This window comes from Bombus bifarius, unplaced genomic scaffold, assembly GCF_011952205.1.
Source record: "Bombus bifarius isolate JDL3187 unplaced genomic scaffold, Bbif_JDL3187 scf7180000008216, whole genome shotgun sequence".
NCBI classification, from domain to species: domain Eukaryota; kingdom Metazoa; phylum Arthropoda; class Insecta; order Hymenoptera; family Apidae; genus Bombus; species Bombus bifarius.
In genome coordinates, this window is record NW_022884518.1 from 843,963 (window position 1) to 853,699 (window position 9,737).

The following is a 9,737-nucleotide window of genomic DNA, read 5'->3' on the forward strand; positions in this document are numbered from 1 at the left end:
GTTGCGCGGAAAAAAGCCCTATGTGACCATGGCCGTGGATGGTCGCGGAACACATACGTGGTGGGGCTATGAGAAAGGACAAAGGGATGCTTAAGGGAGGAAGACGAATTAACAGGTAGTCGTAAGTTGAGAAGTTAGTGTTGTCAGCGTTGTCAAGGAGGATGATCAGCGTGAAAAAAGAGCGTTGGAACCGTTGTAACGAGAGGAGTGAGCGACGAATGGTGACTGCGTGCATATAGACTTAGGAACAACATATTAAATCAATTAAAGACAAAATATAGATAAAAAGAAGACAAATGTACTGGCTAACTAGTCGAAACTCTAGACTCAACATAGAAAATAAAATAAAAATCTACAAAACGATAATAAAACCAATCTGGATGTACGAAATACCGCTATGGGGGACAGCAGTAATGAGCCACATAAATAAACTACAGTCGCTGCAATCGAAAATACTGAGAACAATAGTCAACGTCCCATGGTATGTCAGAAACGAGGATATACACAAAGACTTAAAAATACCAACGAAGTCAAGGAAGAAATCGACAGGTACGCAGAAAAATACAAGGAAAGAACGGCAACACATCCAAACCAGCTGGCTGCTGAAGCGAGCAAAACTCTCATAGAAAAAAGACTAAAAAGAAAACACCCCACTGGCCTCACTAAAGAAATAAAATAGACAAATTCGAAGATGGTATCCCGCTGGGGGTAGTCATCCACATTGTTATTTAGCAATCAAGTTAAAAAAAATTTACCAAATGTCCAGCTGGACAAATTGTAAAGTACAAATTAAATAATAATAATAAAAAAAAATATAGACTGACGGAGCATCATACTTGATTTTGTGTTGATGTGAACGATATTGAAACAAATGATACCGTTACCAAACCTATTAGCACTATACTTTCCTACAGTTCTTTCAATAGCAAATCAAAATGAGATCTAACTAGAAATTAAAGAAGACAAACGGACGCCTGTTTTTATACATCTATTTGACACGATTCCAGAAAATCGTCTCCAGGTGAATGCTACGCGAAAAATTACGATTCACCTATAACTTCGATCTTACTAATTCAAAAATATTCAAATGATTGAAAATCTAGATACGTAAAGGAACAGCCGAACTCGATCAAACGACAACAACCTCTCCGCAATGTCTCCAACATCGATGAGCGAGCGTTCAAACATCGATATCGATCGTTCGTAGGTACCTGGGCAGATTATTATGTCGCTTGGTCATGTCTTCTGAGAAATTGATACATCGGTACGTCGAACGTGGGTATACACGTGTATAGAACGGGTGTGGTGGCTTTACACGGCTGGACCGAGTAGACCGACAATCTCGCGCCATTACGATCGCATAATGATCGTTATCCGCGAAGCACAAAAGGCACAAAGAGTGGCTCTCAATCGTCGAACCGTCTCCAACTATCGGTCGAAAATCGTCGATCACACTTGGCCTCTTCGCAATTATGATCACGAAACGATACAGCTGATCTTCTTTTGACCATCGAATCGAAACGTCTGCGAGGCGCAAGATCGTCCACGATAATCGAAGCAGTTCACCAAGTGCGCGCGCGCGCGCGCGTGTAATTTATATTTAAATAAGCTACGATCGAAACCACAAGGTAAATACGAGCGGTGCGCGTGTGCGTGCGATTTTCGCGTGGTATCGTGGGTTGTGGTTGCGAGCGGAAGACACGCGGGACTCATCTCGATCGATGAGTACCGTGGATGATCGATCGATCCCGTCACGGAAGAAATCTCTTTCCAGGGAACCGGCCTGTATTTGCGTTATATCGCGCCTTCGACACCCTTTTAGAGGATGAAAAAGGGAGATGTTGGCTCTTGCTGTGTAGACTCGAAAATACCTGTACTATTTAACATTCCATTATCGGGGAACGTTAAGTAAATCCGCGTACTGGTTTAAGGGACGAAAAGCTAGATGTGTTAAATGTGTACATAATCTGTTATAGAATTTTGGATAATTTTAAGTAGGACCATAATTGAGAGCTATTGCATTTTGATTCGTATACAGAATTACTAAGAATACGTAAATACCTTCAGCAAAATTAATGATTTCTTTATCCAGGTTAAAATATGATTTGTTTATTTTATATATGTTGATTATGTATGTTTATTGTTTCATATCCATCAATTTTAATAATTTATTTATACATATATAGCGAATAGAATCGAAGATATCAAGAAGATTTCAAGTGTTGGAGCAAATTCAAGACAGAGAAGGACCGAAACGGGCGAAGAGTAAATATTACTATAGTTGATCGCGTTTTACAGCAAATGATACTTCGAGAAAACTTCATATGATAACTAAAAGTATTATTTCACAAGTATCGTTCAGAAGGTAATACAATGATTCGATTATTGACAAATTTGCAGTGACCGATATTTCACACGTGATCTTATGCTATTAACAACCATAGAAGCTGGACAACATCAAATGTCCACGCGCCATCAACGACCATCTGCATCGAGCGACTGATGATCGACCTGTAATCGTTCGTTTGCCGGGACAAGCGTGCCGTCGACAAACAGCTTTGTTCACGTTGATAGGCGTGTAAATATTGTAATTAAAATGTTCGATAATCATTGTCATTTTTCGAGGAACCACTTCATCAGTTCCCGTTTCGTTATGGTAACGCGCCGGGCAAACAATGAACGTGACGCCGCAACGCTGTTATTGTCAATTTCGCCTCGTACCGGGCCTTTATCACTGTCGCTTGCGCGCGTAAAATCGAACACTATTAACATATACACATATTTCTACGAGCATGGCGATTTAAGAACTACCTGTGTCTCAATTAATATTCGATATTGCGCAATCGACATTTTAAAATGACCGTAACTAGAGAAAAGTCTAACCCACAGTGTTTTAAATCGCAAACAATCGAGGCGACGCGCGTTACGGCCGCATCACACGAGTGGCAATGTGAGTTCTGCTATGTATTACGTTGTCCGGAAAGTGTCTTTCTTTTACAGACACGTCTTTTACAACGACGCATCTCTATACAAACATGAAATCTACTCTGTCGAACGTTGTGATCTTTATTTCGATAGAACAAAATGGATCATACGTAATTCGATACAATAATACAAAACGAAAGAAACTTTTCGAACGACCTAACAGTAAATTTTTTTTTTATTTGGTAGAATTTTTACAATTAATTATCATTGAGAATTATAAGTAAATTATTTTGGCGTGATACTGTAACTTGGATTATAAGTGTTTATAGTACGTTTGATTCTAGTTGAATCTAATGCTTAAATCTAAAGGGTAATGTCTTTTTAGTCTGCGGATCTGATCCGTCGTGTCAAGTAATTGGCTAACTAATGGGTTTTGGTGGTTGTTAACTCTCATATTATATCTCTTACTGAATTTGGATATTTCTTCTTTAACTGTGGGTATCTTAAGCTCGCGATGTATAATAGCAGATGATAGGTATTTATGAGGTGTCGTATAGTCAACAATAAGCTACATTCAAATTTTGCATAAGCAATTAACAAGGAATCAGAGAGGTGATTTCGGAGCTCTAACGAATCATCTATCAAATAATTATACGTTAGTAATTGAAATTATCATTTCCTATTTTTGTTAGATCTGGTTTCCGACTAAATTTGATTCTCAGCGAAGTTTGATTCTTGCCTAGCATCCCCTCGCGCATCTCCTAATCCTTCGTATAATACTAGCGCGCACGTTCACGGCAATTTTATTTTGATTCTGCCGGCACTACGGTACGACGAGGAAGAAGGGAAAAGAGAAAAGAGGAAGAGTAGAGGAGGAGATGGCTGCTCTGGCCATATAATAAAGGCAGCTTGGAAACAATATAAAACAATAAAGGGTTCTTACCATAACCGCGCGGTTCAGCCGGCACGATATTGTATCTGCCGGGCGAGAAGGTACGGGGGTGGGCGAAATGCGGCAGCCACACACGCCAACAGACGTATAGTGATAGAAGAAAGGTGGCAGCAAGGGGTAGCAGGGTCAGTTATCTAATATATGTGATAATAACTTCGAGCCCAGAATCGAAGCCGGCCACCTCTTGCAAATCTCGGATCTGCATATATGGATTGTTCGCCTACCTCTTTCCTCGTCTATCACGATCCTCCACATTCCTCGTGCTATCGCACGTTCTCCTCTTTCTTCGCGATTGCGTCTTCTCAACTTCCTCCCTCGTCAGGGTATACGCGTATTATGAACACGTTGGGGCGATCTTGCGATGCTTTTGACGCCGCTTTTTACGAAAATTATAAAACGAATGGATAGATTAATTTTTAGAAGAGCGGAGATTTCTATAGATTTGTAATAGAAGACAAATATCAAGCTCTGCATGCTGGAGCGGACAGATTGAATTTTGAATCTAGAAGATTTCTATAATTTTCTAACAGATTATGAATATTAAGTTCCGAGTATCAGAGTAGGTAGATTTTATTCTTTAATCTAAGCAACTGTTAGTTTTTCAATCGGAAATGGATACATATTAAAAAATAACTTGTACAACGAATAACTAATCAAGTTACTTTAAAACATACTCTTACAAGTCTCATTTCGATTAAATTTGGGTTAGAACAATTAACTGATAGCATAAAATAGCATTGTTCAAGTACCAGCCTGTAAATTCATGGCAATTGCGTTACATGGCCTACTTAATCCGCGCGTTTCCAATATTTCTGCATCGCGAGCGCAGCTAAGACCTTCGTACAGACCTCTAAACTCCCCTGATTTGTTCGCACACAACGTCGGTTCAGCTTGTAGCTTTATCGAGTTAGCGTGTCGTACAGATACAACAACGTTCCCGAGTTCGTTGGTGTAACCGTTAGGTCCGTGTGTATTCGTACGAAGTTCAATTTCGCGTGTCCCTATGTGGGTTCCGAGCACGAAAAGTTTCAGTCCGTTCGTGTGCGAGCACACGCGAAGAAGGGCGAGGTGGAGGGGAATTTCGAGATTGAAATTTGAAATATGGAAATAACAGAAAACGATTCGGGAACTAGGGGATAGGGCTGCCTTCCGCGGCGTGAAAATGACGAGTATCGATATTCGCCTACGCGGGCAAATAGGTCACCACGGCGAGGGTAGTGACCAAGGAAACGATTATCACTCTCCAAAGAGTTCCGTACGCATTTTTCGAAGTACATTGTTTTCCTCGAATCTAATTTTACCGGCCATTAAATAGCTAATTTACCTTACATCATTTTTAGATTCGTCCTAGAAACGTTTGTGATTTCTACCGGCTCGTGACAGTAATAAAGGAACTTTGAAGGCCAGTAAATCACTTTTTACAGCCCAATATTATTAACGTTTAAAAGCGCGGTTGAAATCGCGTGGAACAACGAAATCTGCCTTGAAACAGCCCGACAGAGGCCAGTACTACGGGGGATTAATCCCTGAGCCGAGCGTAGGCAGAGCAAATCTCGTTTCGAAAATTCCACGAAAATATTGCATCCACCCTGTGCTCCTTAAAACACAGGAACAAAAAAAAAGGAAGAATGTGAAAAAGAATTGCCTAGCAAAAAAGAAGAGAAAGAAGATAAACCGTAACGTTTCCTAACTGGTAAAAGCGAAGGGCTTAAAAAACGATACGGCAGCTAGGTTTTCGAGCCACAGCGCAGTCCCTTTGACCTTGTAACCATGGAATTGTTCGTCGAGCGTATGATCTGCCTCCCCTGCCATTCCCCACGAGTGCCGTCTTTCCACGTGGTTTCTGCCTTTGGTCTTTCGGTTTACTCCATGCAACAGCTCGAACGGCATGGTCCCGTCGCATTATATTACGTTACGTCACATTATGCACCTAGCCCGCTCGCCGGAACATTACTATGTTCTCTGCTATGCTAGCTGCTTGGTTAATGTTCTGTGGCAGCATTCCAGTCGCGCCGTCTTCTCGAAACAAAGACTTTGTTTGCCGTGCGCTTTGAGGCTGCCTCCTTCGGCTGCACCCCGGCTAGCGGCCCGCTATTCACCATTTACATTCGAACGAGTTAGTAAGCCACGGGGATATAGCCCGAGAAGAAAGCGATGCCACGAAACGGGCCATGGAACGTAAACCTTCCTGTATCCTTCGTAAAGAGATTATCATTTTAGGTATTTGTGTTCCCCTAACTACGTATTTACGACGCGCCTCACGGTCTCCAGCAACGAACGACCCGTTTCTAGATCTTCCTACTTGGCTTTCTACCGACGTTTCTTTCCTAGCATCAACCGTCAGGGATCATTTAATTCACGTCCCGTGGCTTTAAGCGGACACTGTATCATGAATAACTATGGTGCATAATGGGACTATTGCATAGTTGACTAATCAAGCTTTGAGTGTGCTCGAGGTTCCCTAAGATTATGAAACAGAAATCAAAGATTCCTTAGAGTTTAACTTACTAAAAGAGCAAAGTGTGAAAATTTCAAGGAATATGTTTTTCAAAAAATTACTTAAATTTCTAAAACTTATAAAGAATTACATATCCGTCGTTCTGTCCTCTCGGTTAATACCGGTATTACGGTCGTTCTAAATATTATCGCGCGTCAAGTTCGCGACCTAGAGTAATCTAGTTGTTGTACAAGGATCTACATAGATCTACAAGCGGAAGGAGCAGGTTCGAATAGCAGAATACAAATGCCCGATACATTGAGACAGTCCGTGAGGATCCTCGGAGCGGAGATCTTTATCGAAGATCAAGAGAACGAGGGACTGAAGGATCGCCGCGAATGCTCTGACAAAGGCCGGCGTCGGAGACCGAGGAATTCAGGAAGGCATAACGAGCGTTTTCACGCATCTCCGCGTAGAGGAGTGGCCCCGCCGCTGGAATTATTAATTAAGCACACTAATTAAGCGCGTTCATCGCGCTCGCCCGGAGGGGTCAGCCTGTGCGCGCGAGACCGACCAACAGGGAATCAGAAAGAGAAAGAGAGAGAGCGAGAGAACGACGAAGAGCGAGACGGCGCACTACGAAGGCTAACACGCGATTACAAACGCGATCGATAATAAATTACCTTTAAGCTAGAAACGCGCACTGCCACGTTTCTCCCTCCTCCTTCGACATCTATCTCGCTCTATCGTTCGCGTTCATGCTTTCATTCGGCCATTACAAGTCGTTGTTCCCAACCGTTCATTACAGCTCCAAGCTTACGTGTGGGTCATGCGAGAAAGCGTATCTCAACGGCCGAGTAATTATGCTTCCTCGATGGTGCACGCGGGAAGGTTCAAACGGAGGGGAAAGGAGCAGCCGAGGAGGAAAATCAGTCGCGGCCAAGAGAAGAGAACCGAGCTGCTTGGGGGAGGTCTGTACGAATACTTAGAGAGAAAGCAGAGTACGAGGCCGTGTAATAAATGCATGGGATTAACGAGGAATAAATAACGAGAGACTGTTAATAATGTCGTACCCTCGGTAAAGCACCATCCACCTTCCCCTTACCCTCATCCCTTCTTCTTCTTCTCACTCGCCTACTCCACCTTCTTCACCGTGCTGTATGCTGTGGCGGTCGTCCCTTCTCTTTTGCCTCTTTTCCTGGCTATGCTCGTCACGCTACTACTACGCAACTCCCTCGTTAGAAGCGACGTCCGCGACTTATGGAATCGCGAGAGACGCGGGAACCCGCGAGCCAGCAACTTTCGAGAATCATTAAAAACGCATCTTCGATCCGCGCGCCCGCGATCGGTTTCTTAACGAGGCCGTTAGCTACCGTCGTACCGGCTCGATTGCTTCTACCTTCATTGTTCCTACGTATTTTCTTTTTTTGTCTTGCTTCTCCTTTCCTCTTTGCTCGGGCCGGTCCTTTTTCTCATGGAGGAACGTGCGTGTAACTCACGCGACACAGGAACACGAAGGAGCACCGACGTTCGGTAATGGGGATCGAAGGGTCGGTGGTGGGACGATTGATATTATTGCGAGAAAAAGCGTAATGAAGAAGCGTAATGAGTGGCCGGCGTGTAAGGCCACTAGAGATTGAACGTTTTCGCGGCGACCTTTTTCCCGGCGGTTCAATTAATTTTTTGCTCGCGCTTTTAAACGACTCGAATCGCTTCCTTACGGATGCTGCACGGTCGTCCACGATCGAACACCACTTCCGCCATTCACGCGATATAATCGATAGATCCCTTCGACAAAGCGCGATTCTACTTTATAGCGTAATTTCAAAAATCTATGTTACCAGATTTACTTATGCAATTTCGTGTTTCGCGAATATACAGAAATACAAACTAAATACAGATATATATTCCATATTGCTGAATATTATAATAAACCCGTTGCTCCGGATACTTTGTACATGTAACGTTGCACATTACAATATTTCCATTGTGTACATTTTTGTGTCGTTAAATTTCCCACAAATGCCTGAATGTCCACGTTCTAATTATTAGCGACTTTTGACCGTCTACCATAGAATAGCAGCTAATCAACCGAACAATTTACATTCCTACGATCCGGCTAATAATTTAACGATCAACAAACGAATTATTTAAACTTTAATTAGTACTCTGCCGTCCTGCAAACAAGTATTTCACCGACGACCCGCCAAACATCGAGTTTTCAAGCGGAGCCTTCTAAAGGATCCCGGTGCGTACGTGTATACGGATTCCATTCTCTTACACGAACGCAGAAAAGAGTTCCTTCTACGGTGGATTAACCAAGGCGGGGGAGGAAGACGGAAGATGGAAGAAGGCAGAAATGGTGGACGACGCATAGCGTGGAGAAATAGCGGACGGCTGGGAGGAAAAGGGTGGGAGAGGGTGAGACGAGGCGAGGGTAAGGCACTAATGAGCAAATAAGGCGAAAAAAGGTGAAAATTCATTAGCAGTCAGCTAGCAATGGACGAAGGGGGAAGGGTTACCGAGAATCGGCGTAACTCTTTTCTCGGTAAAGGACTCGTGGCTCGACAAAGGGTTCTAAAAATAAATACATAATTAAACGTCGCGATAATTAACTTCTTTATGCCGGCAGAAATCGAGGCAATGCGTTTGTACGCGTCATTCTTGCATATGCACAGCTCTCTGTATGTATGTACGTGCGTATCGTTCGAAAGAATGATTTTACCGGCTTGGACGAGTCAGCCGTGCTAACGACAATGTAATGGCCTGATACTCGTATAACGATCACGATTATAAATACGATACTTAAATACGATTTATAAATACGAATTATAAACATGATTATCGTGTAATGAACGGTGATAATAAGAACGCGTCAATGACAAGTACATCAGGATTTAACGAGCACGAGAAATACGAGGCAACGAATCTGGCCGCTTAATCCGCGCACGGAATTTGCATTCGCCAATTTTCTATTCGCCTCGGTTTTCCGTTCGTTTTTCCAATGTTTCTTCCGTATCTAACGAAGTTATTAAGCCCCCTTCTTTGACAAAATCAAGCGGAAACAAAGTTAATGACGTTCGTACGTCGAGCATGCACCCAAGAGCTTGCACGTTCGAGTGTACGATAAATGTGTGTGTGTTGTTTCGGGGCCATCGTGTATGACAAATAATTACCAAGTACTTAGAGAGCGTATGAAAATTTAATAGCCAATGGAGGTACTTAGGTCAACTATTATACGTTATAGTTTCTGATGTATATTTTGGAAATTTCGCTATATTAAATATTTTAAAGACATCGTATAGAAAATATTTTCAATAAAAGAATATATTTTAATTTCCAAAATATTTTATAAATAGTATAAATGCAGTACCCATTGGTAGTCTAGCAAATCTAATAAATATTGAGTTGTCCCGAAAGTTC

At 42.4% G+C, this 9,737-nt stretch overlaps 1 pseudogene; it reads right to left on the reverse strand.

The window, feature by feature from the left end:
- Nucleotides 1-4,631: 4,631 nt before the first annotated feature.
- On the reverse strand, nucleotides 4,632-5,733 carry LOC117211078 (annotated as a pseudogene).
- Between the last annotated feature and the right edge of the window lie 4,004 nt (nucleotides 5,734-9,737).